The following is a 23,599-nucleotide window of genomic DNA, read 5'->3' as shown; positions in this document are numbered from 1 at the left end:
GCGTCAACGCTCGGCACTTCGCAGTATTTGCCCTTGGGATCGCTTAACTTGCGCATGGGGTATAGGTATCTCCGGAAGTATCCATGGCCCGAGGGGAATTGAGCATCTCCGTTCTGCGACCCCAGTGATGACGTACTTCCTCTTGGATACCACACATCCATTTGTTTGCGGGCCATGCGGTCGCAGAGCTTTGCGCTTGACTTTCCAGTTTAGCGCATATCCCCCCTGATATTTAAGAAGGTTGCTTGTAAACTTTTGAATTTAAAATGTTAAGTGTTTCCTACTTCATATCATTCAAAGATAAAAAAAAGTTGTATGGAGCCATTATTTTAAGCTATCCGAAAAGCAGATGTTTTTTATGAGCAACTTTTCATTGCAGAAATTCAATCCTTAATTCGACTCAAAAGCAGCTATTTTGTCTCTTATTTTATGTTTCCCTTAAGAGGAATGCGAGTAATGTGTTCTTGTGTGTGTGTGTGCCCAACGGCACTTGTTATTGCTGTCAATTTGCGTCGCAGACGTCCAGTTGCGTCGCACTAATGTTGCTGTTATTATTTGTCTTTTTTTAAGTAGGTAAAGAATTGCTTTTGTTTTTTCCACATCGTTTTTGGACTTCAGTGTTTTGCCATTCTACGCAAAGTGAGCTATTGCAGTTATTGCTAAGTAGTTTCTGCGGATGTTTTACTTGTTGTGCGTGTTGTTTTTCGTGCGTTGTTGTTGTTATGTCTGGTCGTATGCATGTATATACATATGTAGTCGCCGCTTGCATCTACGAACTTCGCCGTATGCAGTAACACATCTTCTGGCAGTCAGGCAACAATTTCATATTTGCACACAAATAATAAAAAGTGCGAGAAATAATTTATGCTGCGGCATATCACTTACAAATGCGCTCAATAGTGCCCTTGTTGCCGCTCGCCTAAGGCCAACCAACCAACCAACACCTATAAATTATTGTTGCGCATTTGCTGGTCGGAAAACATGAAATTGTTGAGCATCGGTTTCATTTTAGTAGGTTATAGGCCACAGCCGGAATTTCTAGGCGAACTACAGTTGTTGACTTCATGTTTGCATTCGCTATGAAATTAGATAGTTTTGGGGGAAGCAGTCGTTGGTCTAAGGTTATTCTTAGATCAAAGTGGAGTAATAAAACGCAGTGCTAAAGCAAACCCAGATTATTGCCGCGCAGAGTGCCATTCCATGGTTGGTAGACATTTTTGAAGTTTACGCGTTAAATTAAAAACGAATAAAAATATTATCATCCAAAGCATTTCGTGCATTGAAATTGTGCGGTCAAGTACTAAAAATAGGGAATCTAAAATATTGGCAAATTCATGCAGTGTCGCAATTAAATTCTGAAACTTTCGGGAACCCAAAAAGGGTATAAGCGCCAATTATTTATTTATTTTCATGTTACCGTCCTCCTGCAACTTTTTCTCATTCGCCCCCAGGATAAGATCTCACCTCATGGAAACTTCACTTAAGCTTTCCAAAAAGGAACTCAAAGAATCTTAGTAAGTAATAAATTTGGTTTTTGGGCTATCACTCGGCATTTTCGCTATGGATTACCTCCTATTTGGGTATTAGACTTTGTGTTGTTACCATAACAACCCTTTTGTTGTTTCCTCGGGGTAACTACTTTTAATAAATCATATCAATAGTTGTTTTTCCTTTACAAAATTCCTATTTAGTCTGTTTTGACTTATGGTGCCAGAAGTCGAGGCTTTGTTAGATTTTGGGCAAATGTTTTTACATGACTTCCGCAAAGGTTTTTAACATTTTGCCTTCAAGTTACAGCTTATCAAATAATGTCTTTAACGGCTTGGTGAGATTAAAGACCTTGAAGTAACTTTTGAGAACAGATTGTATTTTACTAGGCATATCTGCAATATAATATCGAAGTCCTACTCCTTATTTGGTTTGGAAAGGCGTAGGTAGGTAGGTAGGTGAAATGGTTGAAGTATCTCTATGGCCCTTGTCATGTCGGTCTCCTTGCCGCGGGGATGAGACTTAAGTGGCGAGTTAACCCCATTCTATGGAGATTAACTTACCACGAACTAAGAGGGCAGCTCCATATGGGAATTGGGTATCCACTCAACCGCGGAACGGCGGAATTGGTGGCCACCCAAGTACTATGTGAAGAGTACCGTACCGACAACCTGGCAGGAGGTATAAAATGCATTTTCCAACAATGTGGAGGCTCAACAAGGATCTCTCTGCACGAGGCAACCCACTTCTGGGAAATCCTCCCGTCGAGCAATCGACGGCTCGGGCATCGGATGTGCAGGCCCGAACTCCACATTCCCCTATGACCGGAACTGACACCCAGGGTTCCGGAGGAAGCGCACTACTAGTGGTGAAACATGGCACATTGGCTATGCAAATGGAGAGCCGAGTGAGTGTGAGCGATACACCGCTGTCGAAACGATCTGAAGCAACTGAACAAGTTGTGGAGGATGTGGAGATGGCGGACAATCTCTCAGTAAACTCAGACGGATCTCTGGTACCGAGTAAGTCTTTGACAACGGTTAAACCTGGTGCGAATCAGGTAAGTACCGGTAAAAAGACCGAAGTTATTGGAGATTCGAACGCAGGTGTTGGTCTAATCGCAAGGCAGATCAAACGAAGGAGACAGAAGGCGAGGCAAGCCGAAGCACTAGCTAAGGCAAGGACTCAAACTCCGTCAACTTCGACACCTGTAACGGAAACGGGAAAGCGTGGCAGAACAGAGGATTCCTCTGTAGCGCTGCGCTCTTCCGGAAACGAAACGGGGTCTGTGCCAACGACCGGGAAGAGGAGAAAGGCAAAGAAGAGGAAAGTCGAGAGACGGAATTCGGAAATGCCTGCATCCTCGACCCAATCCAAGGCAGACAAACCTTTGCCTGACAAGGCAGAGGCTAAGGGACCTCAAATGTCGAATGACACTCTTCCGTCAACGTCTGGCGAATCATTCGCGAGAATGGCAGCAAAGGCAATGACGGTGGAGATACATACCGACAAACAAGATGGTCTACTGTCCAAAGGGCAACAAGACTATCTTGACAGCTATCTTTGGAAAGCTATCGGTGAGTCGAAAGGCGCGCCGACGTTCGAGGGGAAAAGCGTGGTGGACGGCATCGTAAAGGTGCACTGTTCCAATGCTTTTTCCCGAGAATGGCTAGAAAAAGCTATAGCAAAGATTCCAGCCTGCGAAAACAGCAAGTTTATTCTTGTTGAGAGTAGCAAAGAAAGGCTGGTACGAGCGAGTGTCTGGATTCCGGGTCCTTCCTGTAATTCAGCAGAACTCCTCAAACGCATCCGTGTTCAGAATAAGGATCTTGACACGACTCTCTGGAGAGTATACTCGTGCACCAGGCAGAAATCCGCTACCACTTCGGAGGCGGGTTCCCACCTGGTACTGGGTATCGATCTTGGGTCCCTCAAGGTGCTTAAGTCGAAGTACGGGTGCTGTCCTCACCTACATCTGGGGCGGATCCAGTTCCGCGTTCAGGATAAGGTGGAGGACAAAGCGTAAATATACTCAGTCTCATGACTGAAGTAATATTTACACAGATTAATCTGCAGCATAGCAAGGCGTCTACGGCTCTCTTGTGCCGTAGGCATGCAAAACTGCAAACAAACCCACACACAATACTTATACAAGAACCATGGGTATGTCACAAGCGTATCTGTGGTCTAAGTGCTATGTCGTGGGGACAAATACTTCATTGTGAAGGGAATGTGAGACCGCGAGCATGTATTATCATGCCGAGGTTGATCGAACACACGATGTTAAAAGAGCTATGCTCTGGAGATATCGTTGCTGCAAAAATAAAGTACTTGAAAAGTGGGAACAGTGTCGAAGCTATCATAGTTTCGGCCTACCTACCCTACGACTCTTAACAGCCACCTCCTTCGAGGGAGCTAAGAGAAGTGGTCAAGTACGCAGAATCCAATAATCTGGGGATTACAGATTCAAATTCACAGAACATTGTGTGGGAAATGCAACCCCAGAGGTCTCAAGTTACTGGATTTTATCCTGACATCCGATTTGGCCATCCAAAACACTGGTATCAAACCAACTTTTGTGACCAGAAGGAGACAAGAGGTGATTGATTTAACACTTACCAATAGGTCAGTTGGAAATCAAATCAACCGATGGCGAGTTTTGGAAGAGGACTCTCTTTCTGATCATCGTCTTATCGAATTCCGACTGGGAATTGACACAATATCAATACCTTCCGGTAGGAATCCTCGAAATGTGGACTGGGACAGGTATGGTGAGCTTGTAACAGAGCGATTACCAAACCTGAAAAAACTCAAATCAGCAGAAATGATTGAAGATGCTACTAAGAAATTAGAAGGTACTTTAATCAATTGCTTTGAGGAACTGTGTCCACTCAGGCAAAGCAGACAGGGGAAAGCGGTTCCTTGGTGGAACCCTGAACTGTCGAAGCTTCGTGTACGGTCCAGGAAACTTCTTAATAAGGCCTTGAAGACCAAAACAGAAGAGGACTGGGCCAATCATCGACTTACACAGAGAGAATATAAGAAAAAAGTACGGCAAGCCAAACTTGAATCCTATAGAAATTTCTGCAGTAACGTCGAAGAAATGAGGGAAACAGCGAGACTTTGTAAGGTCCTTCATTTAGACCGCTCAGTAAGGCTGGATTCCATTCGAAAACCTGATGGTTCATACACCATTTCCAAATCGGAAACGTTTAATGCTCTACTCGAAACCCATTTTCCGGGTAGTAGAACTCTCTCTGAAGCTGAGAGTGGCATGAACAATGACGGTGGCAACGGTGGAACCTCTAGGTACAGCTGGTACATTGCTAGTCGGATAGTGACAAGGGAATCGATAAGGTTTTCCTTATCTTCCTTTGAGAACTTTAAGTCCCCTGGACGTGACGGAATATATCCAGTAATGCTTAAAAAAGGAGGAGACAGGCTGATTGAGGCCCTGAAAAGGATCTTCACAACCTGTCTTGCATTTGGTTATATACCATCCCAATGGCGACGCGTAAGAGTAGTATTTATTCCAAAACCAGGAAAAGATGACTATTCCCTAGCAAAAAGTTTTAGACCAATCAGTTTGACATCGTTCATGTTGAAAAGTCTGGAACGAGTGGTGGAGAAACATATTCGAGTGGGGGTATTGCCGAGAAGTCCACTTAGTAGAAATCAACACGCTTACCAGAGTGGAAAATCATGTGAATCAGCCTTACACGATCTTGTTAGCAAGATTGAAGCTGGGCTGGAAGCTGACGAATACACAATGGGCGTGTTCGTGGACATTGAGGGGGCTTTTGATAATGCCACTTTCGGCTCGATGTGTTCTTCTGCCGAACGACATGGAGTTAATCAAGCCATTATAAAATGGATATACTCCATGCTCTCTGAGAGGCTGTTAACCGCTGGTGGAAGCGACGACGAGCAAATCACAGTCAGGGCCAAGCAAGGATGTCCCCAAGGGGGTGTTCTTTCTCCGCTGCTGTGGTGCTTCGTCGTAGACTCCCTATTAGCGGAGATGCAGGAACTCGGCTTTCACGTCCAAGCATATGCGGACGACGTCTGTGCGCTAACATCGGATAAATCCTTAAGGAGGCTTTGCACGAAAGTGCAGAGGATCCTTGACAAAATCGATGATTGGTGCATGAGACAAGGTCTTTCCGTTAATCCGAACAAAACAACCATAGTCTTGTTTACGAGAAAACGGAAATTGGATGGACTCAGTCTTCCAACACTAAAAGGTGTGACACTTGGTCTTTCCAACGAAGTTAAATATCTAGGAGTAATCTTGGATAAGAAGCTGACCTGGGAGACACACGTTTCACTGAAGGTGAATCGTGCATTGAAGATTTTTCAGCAATGCCGTAGAGCCTTTGGCAAAACTTGGGGTCTGAAACCTGCTGTGGTCCTATGGATATACACGGCACTTATCAGACCAATCATCACTTACGCTTCTGTGGTCTGGTGGCGACGGAGCATGGTTAAGTCCACAATCCGGGAACTATACAGGCTGCAAAGAAGTGTATGTTTATGCATCACGGGTGCCATGAGTACAACCTCTGGTGATGCCCTAAATGCTATGCTTAATTTGCTCCCCCTGGATCTTAAGATACAACAGGAAGCAATAAAAGCAATGTGTAGACTCCATAAATCTGGTTTCTGGCACGAAGATGGAACTACGGGACACAGAGAAATCCTTAAGTTGCTGTCGGAGCAGTATCCACTGTTTTTGGCACCTAAAGATGACCTGATACCCACAGTTTCATTCGGAAGGAAATTTGATGCCAGATTTCCATTGCCTGAGCAATGGAGCAATCCGGAATGCATGCAGGGAGGTTTGACGGATATTTTCTTTACCGATGGGTCCAAGACTGAAATAGGGTCTGGAGCCGGATGGTACTTAAACGATAGTTATAAGTATCACTATGCTATGGGGGAATGGCAACTGTTTTTCAAACAGAAGTTTTTGCCATCCTAAAAGTAGCCGAATGGATAATCGAGAGGAGATGGAGCGGGAAACAGATTGGAGTCTTCAGTGACAGTCAGGCTGCATTGAAGGCCCTGGAGAACGCAAAGCAAACCTCGAAGATTGTTCAAGAATGTAAGTAGAAGCTTAATTCTGTCGCAAGACAAAACAGGCTTGTACTTATATGGGTTCCAGGACACTCCGGTGTTCAAGGAAACGAAATTGCCGACGAATTGGCCAACCGTGGATCAGCGGTGCCCCCACAGGGGCCAGAGCCAATAATCGGAATCAGTCCCGCAGGAATCAAGAACTGGATCAACGATTATGTAGGCAATCTACATAAAGAGCGATGGTCCGGTCTAGAACGCTGCAGAACTGCAAAGTGTTTTGTGACAAGTCCGAACAGAAAACTGTCAAACTTTCTACTAAAACTTAGAAGGAAAGACATTCGGTTGATGGTCGGCATCATTACAGGACACAACCCATGGGGTCGGCATATGACCACCATTGGAATCATCGAGGACCCGGTATGCCTGTCCTGCTTGGAGGAGGCGGATAGCACTGAGCACTTTCTCTGTGAGTGTCCTGCCTTTGCTAGAGCGCAACTACGGGTATTGGGTTCCGATGTCATGGGAATGAGTGATATTCGTTCTCTAAAACTGGAGGATATTTACAGATTCGCCAAAGAATCTGGAAAATTCTCACAGGACTAACTATCTCTATCTCTGTCTCTATTCTTTCCTATCTCTTTCTCTGATACTTTTCTCCCTCCCTCCTTGACTATCTACCCCCTTTCCAGAGCTCTAAATACAATGGGCTTTTTAGCCTGAGTGTTTTAGGAGCCACCAAATCTCCTGGTGCTCCTTGGCTCGACCTCTTCAAATTCAATTCAATTCAATCTCTATGGCACTCCCCAAGTAGCTCTAAAGCGCCGTTTTGATATTATTATGAAATCTCCAACGGCAAAATATCTACAGCGAGCCAGAACTGCTTATGTAATGCAAAAGATTGATGTCATTTAGGTTGACGTACTGCTCCAGGCTGTCGAAGAAAGGAGTACGCAGTGACCTTAATCGTCTAGCTGCCAGATTCGGACATTTACAGGGAAAGTCTTCATCAATCTCCTTATCTGAAAGGTCCCCACAGCTTTTGCAATGGAGATTACATAGTAAATCTAGCTTTTCTGCGCGTGTGCTGATCATCCAATGACTGGTAAACACAGGGACGAGTTTGAAAATTCAATAGCGCGGAGTTCCCAGAACTTTCTGCTTCCTGCGTACATTGTACAGGAGAAAAAGGAGTTTTGAAATGGTGTACGAAGAAATGGTGCTCCATCTTTCTTCCGCTTTTCTGAGAAATAAGTTGAGCAATTCTCCTTTAACAACAGTTAGTGCGATAACAATGGCCGGGTGGCAGACCTCAGAGATCAATTCAGTCGACCGCTTCCTGGCAAACTCATCAACCATTTCATGTCCCTATATGTTCCTGTGTCTTGCAACCCATATCAAAGAATTGTTTCCCCAAGATATTTGATATCCTTCTTTCAGGTTGCTGACCGATTTGGATTTGCATCATGTAATTGACAGTGCCTGGATTGCAGCTTGACTATCGGAAAAAATGTTAATATCTCCCTCGCTTCGGATTTCCCCAAACATTTGCATGCCTGCAGAATCGAAAATACTTCTGCCGGAAAAACACCAGCAGTATTTGGCAATTTTAAGGAAATAAATAAATTGGCAGAATTAGAGAAAACCTGCTTGGGCTGCCGATTCCATCTTAGAGCCGTCAGTGAAGGCAGAGGCTGTCTTCCTTAACCTTTCCGTTTTAAGGGCAGCTTTTCTTAATCTTTTGAATTTTGTTCGTTGGGTTTTGAATTTATTACAAATATTTAGTTTTAAGTTTCACGTCGCCTCCAAAATTCAGATGATTTTTTTATGAGCAGGTTTTTTATGGCAGAAATGCATTCGGGGGCTTGCCATGCGATTCCGTGTGTAGAGTTATAGAGAGACAGTTTTGAAAGTCGTTGATACAATTTTTCACGTAGCTTTGTTTGCTTGTGCCTTAACGAGAAATTCCCGAATCTTGCTTTGCACGTGTGCCGGACATATAAAATTCGAGTTCATTCGAGCTTACGACTGTTTTTAAATTTTCATAGTTTTCAATTTCTGTGATATGCTTATCGACACCAAATTCTAGCTCATTTGAAAATCATTTTTATATGGAAGATAGGCACGATTGTTGCCGGAGTCGAGAGCAATATTTGTAGCAGTTTTCATTAAGGTGTCTTAGATTTTATTGTGTTATGCGTTGCACAAACTGCCTGACGGATGAAAAGAAAAATGTCAATATTTGGGAGATGGCCGTTCTTTTTTTCTAGATTTATGTGATGTGCAAAATCAAGCTTGGTACGGTCAAATGCTATATTTTTAAGTACACCACATTTTGTAGAGTTTTGGAAAAAAGGGTCATGGGCATACATATGGGGCTCATTAGAAAAGTCTGAGCAAAAATAAAAACTTAACTTACTTAACTGTTTGGCGTAAACCCCTTTTATTTTTCAACATTGTCTCCTTTAGGCTTACATATACACTTCATCCAACGCTGTTCTAGGTTTTTGATCAGTTTCGTTTAATAGGATTTGTTCAAGTCTGAAAAAATAGCCATTCTTTTATGCAGTCATCGCCTCGTTTGAATAAAATTGCTTTCCCAGCCCAGCCAATTCTTCAAATTGGGGAACAAATAGTAGTCCGAGTGATCTGAGGAAGCCAAGTCTGGAGCAGGGGGGAAATGTGAAACGAGCTGTCACCGTATTTCTATTTTTTGTATTTTGCGGCCACATCTGCTGAGGCAGCCCAGAAATGAATAACAATCATAAAGGAATAGACTGATCCGACTGAAACTTGGTGTGTGTTCTTCTAAGAGAGTCTACCAAGTAAACATAACATCGATACCCGCTAGTAGTGCCATCTCTTTTTTTCGAAGTGTATTTTTTTGGCGTATTTTCGAAGCGTATTTTTATAAAGGGTGGTTAAGTTCAAGGGCCGTTGTTGATTTTGTCATTTCTCTTCATTTCAGTCACTCTTTGTGGGTGCATTGGTTTTTTGGCAATCACTCTTGGATTATCATTCACCCAAATGTGGCAATTCTGCTTATTGACGAATCCACTGAGGTGAAAATGTGCCTCATCACTGAAATCACGAAGTGCGCGATATGCATTTTGATTTGAACGCCCGTTTTCATAATAAGCCTGAATAACTTTAAAGCGTTGCTTGATTGTGTATCTTGCCATGGTTCAAATTGAATTAGTCTGAAGTTGAAAAACATCAAATGAAGTGCAGAAAAAAATTTGACGTTTAGGTGTGCTTGACATTCAACATCGGCCTTTAAAATTTACCACCCTTTACAAGTTTGCTTTATTTATTACAGAATGCATCAGGTCAAGTACGTGCGTTTTTTAAGGTGGTTTTAAAATTAATAAAAAAGATGTTAAAAGTATTTATTAATCAATAATATATTTTCCTTCATTATTTACAATGTCTTCCCAACGTTTAGGCAAATGTTTAATTCCCTGCTCAAAACTTTTTTGTCCTTAGAGCCAAAATACGCTTCGATATCCCTTTTTATAGCTTATTTTGAGAAGTACATAGTTCTTGTTACTCATCTGGGATTGAAGTCCACGGAAAAGGTGAGCGCGAGCTCGTTCAGCTTGACTATTGTTTGCCTTGCGGTATGAGGTCTTGCGATGTCGTGGTGAAACAAAACTTTGCGTCTATTCACTAAAGACGGTCAATTTTTGTTAAGTGCCTCATTCAGGTTTGATAGCTGATGAGAATAATAATCAGCAGTTATCGTCTGGTTTGGTTCCAGAAGTTCATAATATACAAAACCGGCCATATCCCACCAAATAGACAGAAGAATCTTCTTGGGGTGAAGGCCATCTCTTTATCTAACCATTGGCGTTTGCGAACAGAATTATTGTAAAGGACCCATTTTTCATCACCAGTAACGGTACTGTTCAAAAAACTTTCATTTTCAAGCCGCTGCAGCAGCTGAGAACACACATTCACACTCTGCTGAAGGTTGGCGACGGAAATTCTATGCGGAACTCATTTTCCCAGCTTTGAAATCTTTCCCAACTGAACCAGGTGCCAGTGAACTGTTCCATGCGATGAATTTAACCTCTGAGCTATCATATCGACTGTCAAATTTGGTTCAGCTTCCACGAGTTCGAGCAAGGCGTCGGAGTTAAAGACTTCAGGACGACCAGCGCGTGGGACATCCTCCACGTCGCAGTTACCACTTCGGAATTTTGAAAACCACTTTTGCGCAGTCCTTACATACACGGTATCCTCTCCCTGAATAGTGTTTATTTCTGCAGCAGCAGTTGTTGTATTTTTGCCACTTTTATAAAAAAAATACAAAATATGCCTCTTATACGCGTTCGAAGACTCATATCTATCCGCGATTAAAATCACTTGTTAAATGCACAATATATCAAAGAAAATATAAATAGTTCCGTTATATTCCGCGAATAATTTTTTGCATGCAAAAATCGTAGAAAAGTGAAATTATGGTAAAATACGCACGAGCTTATGGACTAACCTGATATTTTATTTTAGTTCAAATTTTTAGAAAAAGCTTTATACTCGTAGTTCATTAAATTTTTAAATTAATATAAAAAAGAAAAAAAAATTGTTGGAGTTTTTCTAAAGTTTCTACGTTTAATTTATATGGTTTTGATTAAAGAATAAAATATGTTAAAGAAAAAAAAAATAATTCTATATTAAAAATACTTAAATATTAAAAAAAAAGAAAATCTTCATGTATTCCGTTTTGCGCGCCGCTGTATATATAAGAAAATTAAATATATATGAAAACTTCTCCAAAGAATATTTTATTGACTATTCGCATATAACCATTTTACGTGGAATGCTCCTATTTGAATTTTTCTGTAGCCGGTGAGATTTAAACGTTAGATGAAAGCGGAGTAAAAAAATCTAAAGGTTTTTTATTTGTTGCCAAATTTGCATGAGAAAATATATTTGTATGTATAAAATATTTACGTTTGAGCCTACAGCTAACATTTGTGCGTTTGCCCTAACTATGTGACCACGTCAAAGCAATGATATTTCACACCAAGACCAAATGGCAAAAAAAAAGGGTTGAAAATCACAGCTTGTGACATCTACATGGTGAGTTGTCGAAAATGTCGTGAACTATTTCTGAAGATGTTCCACTGGTGATGCTTTTAGTCAACCACATCGCACGATGTGCGCATCGCATTGGATCAGACTGGAAGGATGTGTAAATATGGCATCACATTTTAAAACAGTGCTTTGACAGCTTAGGCTTCGGAGTTTGTGTATTAATGTATTCCAAAGTAAAACTAAAAAAGATTACCACAACGAACCAGGTGAAAAGTCAGAGCAGGCAGCGAAAAAAAGTTATGCTTTTATAAGGCTTATAAGACCTTTAACCCAAAAGGGGGAATTCCATGACATGCGCAAAGCAGACATCAGGAAAATAGTATGTTTTCTAACAGTGACCTGTTACTTAAATTACCATCGCTGAACAAAATTCGTCACATAGCGTCTATTTTCATAATACAATTGTAAGATTGTATGACACTTGACTGCAAACTTCGATGGAAAGAGAATGTCAAGAAAAAGAGGCAAGAATTGGACATTAAACTCAAAAACATGCAATGGCTCATGGGTAGCAGATCAGCTCTCACGGCGAAATCCAACACTTCCAAAATAAGGTCCTTAGGTGCATTGTCAAAGCACCATGGTACTGCAGAAGTTCCGACATTGAGCGCGACCTTAAAATAAACTCCGTTAACACTGAAATCGCAAAGATTGCAGTTGCCCACAAAGAAAGACTATTAAACCACATCAATGAAGAAGCACTTAATTTTATTAAAACCAACGGATTAATACGAAGGCTCAGACGCACTAAACCTAGCGATCTCATACCTCCATAGAAATGCTTTATGTCATGTAGAGTGAAAATTGTGTAATGTTGTCATAATTAAGTTGCTTGTTAGTCATTTGTAAATATTTATGAACTAGTTGCAATAAAAAAAAAAAAAAAAAAAAAAAAAATTGTAAGATTTGTAAACGTTATTGAGGCGTAAGTTTTCTAGTTCTAAGGTTTCTGGTTCTAAGAGAAACTATGTATTAGTTTGACAGTAGTCATGCGTGAGATGTCCGAAAAACCCTATTGGACAAAGTACCCCGAATTTGATCACTCTTTATTCTGACATCCGTGAGAGTATTTCTCTCTGTGAGGTAACAATTGAATAAACAGCGTTTTACGGGAAAATCACCGGTAAGAAATAGTAAGAATGAAAAAATCTAACAATCGAAATGAATACAAATATTTTATTATTGCGTCAAAAAATCAGCTGATTGTGTAAAATTCTCTGAGAGCAGGATAGCGATTGCGAATGTCGCCACACCTGTATTCTTTCCTTCATCACTTGGAAGTGAGTATGGAAATTGAGTAGGTAAGCCCTGCCTCGACTAAGAAAGCCCATGCTGCATGACTCTCTCCCCTCGCCCCTGATAACTCTTTACCTCAAATACTCGCAATACTTTCACCTCTCTATACTTCCATTTAGTTGAAGTCTTCTTGTAGGCATCTGTGGTTGAAATTCGAGTCTAAACTAAAATTATAATTATTCTATTAGCGAAAGAAATTCCACGAAGCAATTTTCATTTTGCAGCTGGACTCGTATTAAAAATAAATTGATGATCATTGAATAGAAGTATTCTCACCCGTAAATACTTAGAGGCTTTGTGTAGTCTACGAGCTGTATATGCGGAATTCCACAACAATTTATTGCTATGAGTAGAAATTCCTATTCATCGCGGAGCCAAAATTGTAGTTTGAAAAATATTATATTCACTAAATCCGCCATAAAAAACAAACTCACATGAAACTATTGCGTCGTTTGAGAGGTAAACCAAAATAAAAAGATAAATGCTTTATTAAATAAGTGGCAAAATATATTTGAAAAAAAAAGGAAAATAAAAAAATACAAATTTGGATGCTCTATTGCGTTTTGCAATCAACAAAATACTCGCACATATACGTTCAACCATATGCCCAGGCACCCAGACACCCACAACCCAACGTTAGCACTAATGATGCTATTAGCAAACTATAAAAAAAAACAGGAATAACTGTATAAAATAAAATAAAATTACAACATTGCTAAAACGTGCATGCATGCGTGTGTGTACGCGCTTATTTGAAGTTCATTGCCCTCATTCGTCTATTTGTGCGTTCGCTAATCTTTGCGTCTTGCACACCGCCCGCACCACTTTTCACCTTATCGCTGGGTGCTTTCACGCCAGCGCTCACTCATACCAGTATACGGTACATATATGCACACACATACATATATATTTAATATATTTAATTAAGTGGGCTCGTTTACGTGTATTCGCAATTTACGCGCCAGCCGGTGGCCACTTGAAAGATGTTTTGCATTCGATTTTTTTGCGCCAATTTGGAATGTATGTCTGCATATTTTCTGCTTAGTATTTACTATTTAGAATTATATTGGATGACCCACTAAAACCATTAGTAACTAATAAATAACTATGTAAGTAAGTAATAGTGAATTCAAAGTTAGTACTTTATGTGCCCCATGCAAAGTTGTGGACTGAGAGTCCTTGGGAGGATCGGAAGGGGTGTAGAATGTGTAAATAGTACCCTAGAGATTTCACAATAGAAGGATAGATCAAAAGATCGAAGTATTTTTTCTTGAATACCTCGCTGAACCCACATTCATGCTCCCAGATCACTGCAAAGATGGGCGAAGGCGACTGCTGGCTGCCCTTTTAGCGGATAAAAATGTATTCAGTTCTTCAGTCAGTGCTTTCGATCAATGCACAGTAGTTCAGGAGTGAGTTCAGGAGTGCTTTTCCCGATGTCAAGGCTATTGAGCACCTAGGAACAAAACCAGACAGGTAAAGAGCCAGGAGTGACCTTGCAAGGACAAACGGACAATGAATTCTGATTCAGCAACCTCAAAAATATATACATAAATTTTTTGTTTTAATTCTCCTGTGAAAATTCTGTATTTGACCTTGAACTGACCTTTAATTTGACCCCGACAACCAACCACTTGTCCTGACAAGGACAAACTGACAACGAATTCACACTCAGCAACTTCAAAAACGTTTTTCGGTGGATATTCTAGGTTTGTCCTTGAAAAACATTAGTTCTTAAGTTTAGGTGGTTCGGGGATGATTTTGCCTCGGAAGAGGGATTGAAATTTGCGTACTTGCCGGGATGTAGTGTATTACCGTTAGAACAACAACAAAAAAATCTCGAACCGAATTAGAAAACATATTTTTTTATTTTTAAAGTTTTTCTGAATTTTTCACAAAGGCACCCCCATTCAATCAAAGGTGTGTTTTGATATAATTAAAAAACTTTAATTCGGGCCTAGACAATCTGTTTCAAAATCTTTTAGGAGGATTTTCTCGAACCGAATTAGAAAACATAATTATTTTTTTATTTTTAAAGTTTTTCTGAATTTTTCACAAAGGCACCCCCATTCAATCAAAGGTGTGTTTTGATATAATTAAAAAACTTTAATTCGGGCCTAGACAATCTGTTTCAAAATCTTTTAGGAGGATTTTCAGAACAAATTATTAAAATCGGTCAATAATTGCCTTCTCTAGGATTTATAAACACAACTTGCCGAAAAATTTCCATCGTGTAATGGACGGTGCATTCACAATTACTCGTTGATTGCTTGGCTGTTCTCTAGGTTACTTATTAAGGGATTAGGGGTAGCCAGAATTTTCAAAAAATTTGATTTTTTTTTGCATTTTCTTAAAGTATAGTATCTTAAAAATATTCAGTGAAAATTTGAAGTGAATCCGACAAATTATTTTCGAGTTATTCAAGAATTAACAAAGGGCGGTCGGGCGCTCTGGAGCGTTCGAGAGCAAGTAGCAAAACTTTAACTGCGTTTTTAGAATTTTTTTGATGGTGATTACTGTAGCCTAGAAACCGCTTTGGTAGATAGAATAGAATTTATATTGCTTTTGAAAAACATGAAAATCTCGTGCGTGATCGAAGGATTTTTTTTTAAATTTCGATTTTTTCTAAACAATTAATTGTCGGGTTTTTCTCGAAAATCTGCAAAATATTTCCTGAGGCCGCCATATTGTTAATTTTGAAAAATGAGTTTCGGTCAGACACAAGATTATCTATTAATAAAACTAATTTCTCTTGCCCGATTGATTTTAGAAGAATTTCCTTGTGACGATCACCGCAGGGACTTCTGGAGCAACGGGCTCCACATAAACAGCGATAACTTTTACAATTAATTTTATTTTTTTGAAATTTTCTTAAAGTCAATTCGAAACATGATGTGTTAATACTGTGTTTTTATTTTTGTACAATAAGCAATTGGAGGATGGTTCCATGTGTAGAAGTCCACGCAAGTGGGGAAAGTTACTGATCGCAAGTGGGGAAAGTTACCACTTGGAAGTGGCCAGGACAATTCTTCTGCATATGGTTCAGGCAGCTCGCAACGTCCAGGATTCGCCCACATATCCTCTGGGTAGCTTCCGATCACCTGTTCGGGAGTGAGCTAACGTGAGACGGCGAAGTTTTCCAGTATAGCTGGTTCTGCGCTGGATGTGGGACCCGCGACTTAAAAATCCCCCCCAATGAAAATATATATATACAAACCTCGGATGAGAACTACCTTTACTGATGACAACCCCTGCAACGAAATAAGGAATACGATTTGAGGGCATGCACTTGGAATGTCCGGTCCCTTAATGGGGAAGGTGCCTCTGCCTGGCTGGTTTATGTCCTCGTGAGAGTAAAGGCTGACATCACTGCCATTCAAGAAATACGATGGACAGGGCAAGGCGAGAACAACTTAGGACCTTGCAACGTCTACTACAACTGTAGGAGCGCAAATTTGGTGTCGGATTTGGTGTGCGAGAGAGACTTCGCCGCCAAGTACTGTCGTTCACTCCGGTGGACGAGCGTCTCGCAATAATCCGCATCAAAGTCCGTTTTTTTAATATCTCGCTCATGAGCGCTGCCCCTGCCAGGACATAAAAATGGTGCTTGGCGACTTCAATGCCAGGGTGGGCAAGAAGGAAATTTTTTGTTCCACAGTCGGAAAATTCAGCCTGCACAACGAAACATTCGGTAACGGACAGAGACTGATCGACTTCGCCGAGGCCCGATTCCAGAATAAAAAGATACACCAAGCTACCTGGCTGTGCATGCTGTGAGGCTTGGAATCACCTCGAGTCCTTTTTGCGCTGGATGTATGGAGGATGAGGTGGAATCATCTCAGCACCTTCTCCTTAGCTGCCCTGCTCTGGCAGGGCTAAGATCTAGGCATCTTGGCTCCTACTTCTTTGTCACGCCTGCTGATATAGCTGGCGCTGACATTAAAAATCTGATGAATTTCATCAGCAGCATAAAGCGGTTGACGCAAACATAGTCATCGTTCGTAATCCGCACGCTCCCCAACTATCCCAGCACCACCTCTCCCCGCCCTCTCCCTGTATCCCATCGGTCTTTCTTTCCCGCTTCACCCCTCCACAATGGCATCACAAAGGACGAATTCTTCTTCGTCCAAGTGTGCCCATTCCCTGGGCAACCATATCAACCTAACCTAACCTACCTGGCTGTCTCCTGATCGAAAAACGCGAAACCAGATCGATCATGTTGTGATAGATGGAAGACGCGCTTCTAGTGTTTTAGATGCACGTACGATCCGAGGACCCAATATCGACTCGGATAATTACCTTTTGCAGCCAAACTGCGCACACGCCTCTGTGCAGAAAAAACAAATAGAATGTTCAACATCGAGAAGCTGCAAGCGCAACAGACAGCCAGAAGCTTCGCCACTCGACTCTCACTCCTGCTCTCAGAGAATACTGCCCAACAAACCGGCATGTACGAGCAATAGAGCAACATTTCTCTTTCCCTGCGTACCGCCGCAAGAAAAAATCGGATTCCGGTGAGCCCGAGAAAACAGTTGGCATGATGAGGAATGTCATGCTGCCACAGAAAGAAAAAATGCTGGTTATAGAGCCACGCTGCGATCGGGCGCACCGGGAGCCATGTGTGAAATACGTGAGTGCGAGGAGCTTGAGATGCTGGCCAACAGGAACAACCCCCGAAAATTCTATCAGAAAGTTCGGCGGCTTACAAAAGGTTTTAAGACCGGGGCGTTTTCCAGTGAGAACAAAGAGAACTGGTGACTGACATCCAGAGCTATCTTAAATTATGGAGGGAACATTTCTCGACCCTGTTAAACAGTGATAGCTGCGCATGTCACAGAGAATGTGAAGATCCCGATACCCTAATTGTCGACGACGGAATTGTCGTTCCGCTACCCAACCACGACGAGGTGAGAATAGCGAAAACGCGGCTAAAGAACAACAAAGCAAACTGCCACCGGTTAGCATAAGAAAGGAACGACTGGTGCGCTCTGTTAAACTCGGCCAAAATCGCGTAAGCGGTTATCGCGCCAATTATGAAGAAGAAGAAGAAAATAAGCAATTGACTAGCAAGGAAAATTTCTGAAAATCATAATGTTTTCCGGCCTCTGACTACCCTTAACTTCTTAATTTATTTATGCTTTATTTTTAGTATAATGCACTGCGACCTTCAATGTGGTTTTTCATGCTTGACCGAGAGCCTATGATTGGAAGCTTTTGATACATTTGATTCCTTCCTCAGGCTTTTTGTGTCATAGCGGCAATAGATTTTGAGTTACAACATCGTTTTGCGAGAGCTGCAGATTCTGAAGAAATGTTCTATAGAGTTTCATCGGCCAGCTCGTAAAAACGGTAGACTTTTTATTAACCCCAAGAAGACTACAAGATCCCATATGGTACAAAGTGGTAGTTCATAAATCTTCTACATCTAGGTTTAGCAACCTATTTCGTGGTTTCTTAGAAGGTAAGTGTAACTGCCTATCCTGCCTCTGTTCTAGATTCTCCATTCAGTGTCGTATGAATTCTATGTTTTCTCAATCTTTGGTAGCCTAATTTATGCGTGCTTTCTTCGTAAACCCAAAGAAGGGTTCGATGTCATGGAATTTTAACTTAGCAAACTTCGCTAATCTCTTCTTACAGAAATAGAGTGGATATTGCTTTGGTTATTTGCCGCTTTCGCCTAAACAGATGGACCTCGGGTTCCTTCTTATTGTGCGCGTCCTGTGTGCGCGTAAATCGGATGTGTTCAGCGGAGTTTTTAAGGCTCAGAAACTTTTTTTAGAGGGGATACAGCTGTCAGAAACATTTGAATTGATACCGTCCCACCAATAATATGTAGGGCAATCTCCTACAAAAACAGACATCCCCTCTTCGGCTGACTTCCACTCGGGACTGCATATTTGCATAATATCGAGGTGGAACCGCGATTGTGTCTATTGACCACAACAGGAACCGACTTGTCACTATACGATTCAGTCGTTAGTGATAAATTCCGGCGTCTGTGATTGTCGTCAGTCCGTCTCTGGTCCACTTTTGCTTCTAAATGAATACAGGCTCAGGCGTCATTGCTATCTGTCTCTAACTGGTGCTTTTGAAACAGTTCTCTTCTTTGCCTTTCTTCATCGAACTCACTCATCCCAACAGTGTGATGTTTATTAGATCAGACGCACCCGGTTGTGTGCCATACATCAGGGTTAGTTAACTTTACGCGCTGAGAACAGTGGAACAGAATACGAGTCTTTGAGCTATTGCTCCGGACAGGAGTCAGACCAAATTTGTGCAGATGATGTTGAAAGCCGCAACTGCATTAGGTAACAGTCGACCTCTCCAAGTCTACGTTGCAACCATGTCTAAACATTCGGAATAAAGTCGTGTGTCAAAAGGATGAGTCCCATCTTCGTTGCCAAACTTGGAAGTATTGGCAGTGATGGAAATTCCCTGTGAAATTTATAGGAAGAAGAAGCGAGGAGTATAGTAATATAAAGTATAAATAAGTTATTTAGTTGCACCTTTGGCTAGGTGCATATTGTATTTATTTAAATGAGCAGACTTCCCTGACTTGAGCACTTAAGAATCAAAGACTGGAAAGAACGCTAATCATGACTATGACCAGCTTAATAAATCTACAGAGAAAAAATTTCAATTTTATGGTGAGGTCAAAGGAAAACCTTAATCAAAAATTTTTTAGTCTGTTTCCTCAAAGTGAATAGCCAGTGTTAGCCAGTAGACAACTCACAAATTTAAACAAGTTTACTCATGTGTGGTTATTATTGGGCCAGCAGGACTTGTAGTCCGCTGCTGCGCTTACTATCTTCTTCTCCTTCTTCTTGATTGGTGCGATAACTGCTTACGTGGTTTTGGCCGAATTTAACAAAGCGCGTCACTCGTTTCTTTCTCGTGCTAACCGGCGGCACTTGGAAATACCAAGTGGAGCCAAACCCTTGTACATCTGATCTTACCAACGTGGAGAAGGTCTTTCTCTTTCTCTTCCTCTGCCACCACAAACTGGTACCGCATCGAATACCTTCAGAGCCGGAGCGTTTGTATACTTTAAAGTAGTGGAATTTGGAGAAATATGTCTATGATAAGGCTCTGGTAATTAGAGAGTGGGCGTGCTCCAGTTGCCTGCTACGGCTGCTTTCTAATGGATAGAAATATAATAAGCAGTCCGCCTACGCTTGAATTTCATGCTTTATAAGTCAGCTGAGAATTCCAGACAAGTATGCTGCGCAAGTGAAATAAGATGTCTGCTTTATTGTGTATACACAATTTCTTTATCTAGGCCTTTCATTATTATAAAAAATGTTGGCACTTTTTAAATGAACACTGCCCTTTTTACTTTTCAAATGAAATAGCCTTAATAGAAAACTCTCTATTATGGTTCTGAGTTATATTTTTATTTGTAAATTTCTCAAATGAATGTAATTTATTAATTCCATTTACCTTTACCTGACACACCTCTATGCCTTATGGGAAGACTATGGAGAAATTTTTTAAGTACAAAACTAGTTAAAAAAGAATTGGTGGCGAGAGATAAAATCTGTATGGCTACGTATGCCCAGCCATCCACCATTTGGCCCACCATCTGCCTCCTTTCTTCACCAGCTTAGCCAAAATAAACAAATTCCCTAGTGCTATTTATGCCCACTACCAGCTATTTGCTGTTTCTCTGCTTTAAATACTTTTCGAAAGCCATTGCTGACCTCTTTATTTGGCAATTTTTATTTATTACTACCAATTCGATTTCATTTATTGCTCCTATCTTTTTATTGATTTGGCAGGTCTAGCAGTAATGCACACAATTTGCGTACCTAATTATAAATAAAAATTGGTATACTTTATTTGTGTTGAGTGCATAAATTTGTAAAAAATATTACGCATTCTCGTTGTTGGGCACGGCCGACGCACGGCACATAGACATAAATATTTCTATACCAGAATAAACAGCACACTCATGTTGCCCTCATTGCGGCAAATTGATGTAATTTTTCAGTGGCTCACCAATGAATTTACCGCCTGCACTGCTTTATCGGGCGCGATCGCGTTTACTTAAAAGCTGAGCGAAATTGCAGCGCGTAATCAAAAACACGCAAACAAATTTTCGTTAAATAATATATTATTAATAAAGTACATAAATTTGCTTAGAGATTTAAGGCAAAATATTTTCAATTGCGATGACAACAACAGACAGTCTATGCTTACGTCGCTTTCGCCCCATTCCTCCTACAGGGCGTATGAACAACAACCCGATGAGATGAGGTGACATTGAACTTGAAATTACGTATACGCGTCGGTGTGCCGGGCGTCTTGTTCGCCTCCTGCTGCATTGCTTGCTTGTGACGAAAATTTGTGTTTACCTACGTAGGTATGTATGAGCCCAACAACAGCGATGAGTAATGTTGTTTATGAAGTGGCGAGCCTAAACTGAGAGGAAAATAAATGTGGGAAAATTAATAATAATAATGCAGGTTGTATATTTAACTTTGTGTTTTTCAAATAATAACGAAAATACTAAAATTATTATTATTGTTGGTCTAGTAGATAGTTGTGAGTCCGAGATATATCTAGTAAGGTATGTATATATATTTTATGACGAGCTAAAAAAACTTTTTTCTGCTACCCTCTAAATTTGTTCCGTGACAAAAAAATGTATACACTTATAGATCTAAGCGACTTCATGTCACGTGATCAAAATATTTTGGGCATGAACTTAAATATTTCCGAAAACTGGTTTATTTGTAGTCTTGAATATAATGGGAAGGAAACTGAAAATATTGTGAAAAAAATTTAATAATTTTGAGATTTATTCAAGCTGAAAATTTTGGTTGTGTGTTTTTTAAAATTTTGGTATTTGTTTGTTTTTGTTTTTTCACATGCATTAAGCACTATTTCAAGGAAAAAATTTATTTGTAAAAGAAAGAAATTCTAAAGATAAATTCCAGTTGCAAATTATTGGTTCGCCACGGCATATTAGTAAGCAGCTACACGGAATTGTCCAATGGTTCGCTGTACGCATTCGAATATAACTCAAAAAGTCCCACGTTTCCGGGAACTACTGAATATACTCTCAGCTATTAATAAAAAAATGTAAAAAAAGTTTGAGGGTTACGTTTGAAAAAAATATTTCGAAAAGCTATACATTTTTTTCCAAATCACTTTTTTTTAAAGGCATATTTTAATCTAAAATTTTATAAAAATCCTAAAAAGAACCGAATGTATTTGACTTTAAGAAAATGCATACCAAAATTTTCGTCATTGAATAAATTAAAAAAGAAAAAAATTATTTTCAATTTTCAGTTTTCTTCTTATTTCACTCAAATCTACCAATGATCCAATTTTCCGAAAAATTTAAAACCGTGTCTAAAACAGTTTGATCACTTGATAAGGAATTGCTCACGTATTTTTTATTTTTGTTTTTGTTTATTTAAATTTGGTACAAAATTTTTATACGAGGTGTGTTCAAAAAGTATCGTGAATTTTGAATTTTCGCAGGTTACGTTTATTCGAATTTCGATTTTTTGTGGCTGCTTTGCTTGCACGTGTTTCGGCTCGTCTTCGATTTTTACCTATTCAAAAAGATGGATCAAAGAACCTGTATCAAATTTAGTGGGAACAACGAAATTAAGTGCGCGGATGCATTCCGAAAGTTGACTGTGTCAAACGGAGAAGCTACTTTGGACCGAAACAACGTTTGTTGGTGGTACAAAATGTTCTCAGAAGGCCGAGAAGATGTGAACGACGAAAAGCCTGCCGGACGCCCGATCACTTCAACAACAGACAAAAAATTGATGAAGTGAAGGAAATGGTATTGGCCAATCGTTGAATCACCGTTAGAGAAGTTGCTGAGGACCTAGACATATCGATTGGCTTCTGCCATTCGATTTTTTTCATTGATTTGGGCAAACTACGCTACGATTGACGAGATAAAGACGGCATCGAAGGAGGAGCTGAACAAGATAAAAAAATGATGCTTTGAAGTGCTTCGAAGATTGGAAAAAAGTGCATGGTATCTCATGGGGTTTTCTTTGAGGGGGACAAAGTAGATATTAATGAATAAAGAAATAATTTTTGAAAAAACACAAAATTCGCGATAAATTTTGAACACACCTCGCATGTAGATCGGCCTAATATAATCTCTTCTTTTCATTTATCTCCACAGAAGACCAGAAAATGTTATTCTATAGTTTTTAAAGAAGTTGTAACTATTTTGTGTAGGGCCTACCTCCCCTGTCTCGTAAGCTAGCAAAATTTTGACATCATTCCGCTTTCTATCTTAATGGAATTAATTAAATACAAACAGCTAATATTGAGTGAATTCAATTATCAATGCACTCAGAGAAAGGAACTGCGTTTCCTAACTAAAAGTACAGAGAACCACAACGATATTGAGTAAGCTCGTTTTTAGCAAGGTATTAAATTAAAATGGCCATCGTAGCCGAATGGGCTTATACGTGACTACCATTCGGAAACGCACAGATTTAAAACCACGTGCGCGGAACCCCTCAGCGGACAATGGCAAGCCTCCGAAGGTATTTTTGCAATGAAAAGCTCTTCATAAAAAACTCTCTATCTTTCGGAGGCTGTATAAAAAAGTAACATGCAACATCAGCAGCCATTATCAGCACATAAGACGTTTTCTTTA

This window comes from Anastrepha ludens, chromosome 2 (genome assembly GCF_028408465.1).
Source record: "Anastrepha ludens isolate Willacy chromosome 2, idAnaLude1.1, whole genome shotgun sequence".
In the NCBI taxonomy this organism is placed as follows: Eukaryota; Metazoa; Arthropoda; class Insecta; order Diptera; family Tephritidae; genus Anastrepha; species Anastrepha ludens.
This window is presented reverse-complemented; position numbering follows the sequence as displayed.